At 59.6% G+C, this 1,035-nt stretch overlaps 1 long non-coding RNA gene across 1 annotated transcript; it reads right to left on the bottom strand.

Moving 5' to 3' along the window:
• Positions 1 to 121: 121 nt before the first annotated feature.
• LOC113942734 lies at positions 122 to 1,029 on the bottom strand. Its single transcript, XR_003526032.1, has 3 exons — positions 494 to 1,029; positions 304 to 397; positions 122 to 217 (listed from the first exon to the last, which is right to left on the bottom strand). It is a non-coding gene; the product is annotated as an uncharacterized LOC113942734 (long non-coding RNA).
• Positions 1,030 to 1,035: the final 6 nt, after the last annotated feature.

Raw genomic sequence — 1,035 nt, 5'->3', positions numbered from 1 at the left:
CCTCCTCCTTCTCCCAGAGCTGCTTGGAAGGGCTGGGCTTTCTTGCTTGGGGTCTGAACTAACCTTCAGCAAACCCTGCCTGGCACAATTCTCCCTGCTCTTGTCAGGCTCTCACCTTCTGTACCACCCAGGAAACTACGTCTAGGATATCCCTTGGGAGAAAGCCAAAGAGTCCTACTTGACCATCATTGTGCTGAGGAAGGTGGCTGGCAAAAAACTGTGGAAAAAATGAGACTCACTAATGAGGAGAGAGTGGCAGGGACTGCCTGTCAAAAAATGGAGGGAGCCCACGGAGCAACTCACCAGGCAGAACTCGTGGACACAGAGCCCATTTATCTGAAGTTTTTCTCCCCACAGATGTCCGGGTCGGCCTCTGAAGGCTGACACAGCAGGCATGCTGGAGAGAGAGAGACAATGGCCCCGGGCATGGCACCTGTACTGTCCGTCCTGACAGCCCCTCTGCCAGGCTGCGGGAGGGGCACTTTGCTCTCACCTGGCTCTCTCCCTTTGGGGGCTGCTCCTCCCTGTGTGACATGGGACGTGTCAGCGGTGGGTCCCTGTCTCACCGTCCCACCGGTGAGTGCTCCTGGCAGCACCTGGTGCTCTAACACGGCTCCTGTCATGGCGACTTCTGGATCTGCTGGATGAGTTCAGCGTCTGACGCTGCTGGTGGGAGTGGTGTTGCCTTTGGGAAGTCCTGGCTGCTGTCTCCCTTGGGTTTCGCCTCCCAGCACTCGGTGCTGGCGTGCAGGTCCTGCCATGGGGACTTCTGGACCGGTTGGATGGATTTGGGGTCGGACGTTGCAGGCGGGAGCGGTTTCGCCTGCGGGATGTCCCTGATGCTTCCTGGCTGGGGATGCGGCTCCCAGCACTTGGTGCTCTCACACAGTTTCTGTCACGGCGGCTTCTGGACCGGCCGGATGGATCTGGGGTCTGACGTTGCAGGCGGGAGCGGTTTCGCCTGCGGGATGTCCCTGATGGTCTCTGCCTGGGCCTGCGCCTCCCAGGACTTGGTGCTGGCACATGAGTCCTGTC

The sequence above is a fragment of the Corapipo altera genome, unplaced genomic scaffold (genome assembly GCF_003945725.1).
Source record: "Corapipo altera isolate COAL_440 unplaced genomic scaffold, ASM394572v1 59107, whole genome shotgun sequence".
Classification (NCBI taxonomy): domain Eukaryota; kingdom Metazoa; phylum Chordata; class Aves; order Passeriformes; family Pipridae; genus Corapipo; species Corapipo altera.
Note: the sequence above shows the minus strand (reverse complement) of the source record. Positions and strands in the feature narration are given on the sequence as shown.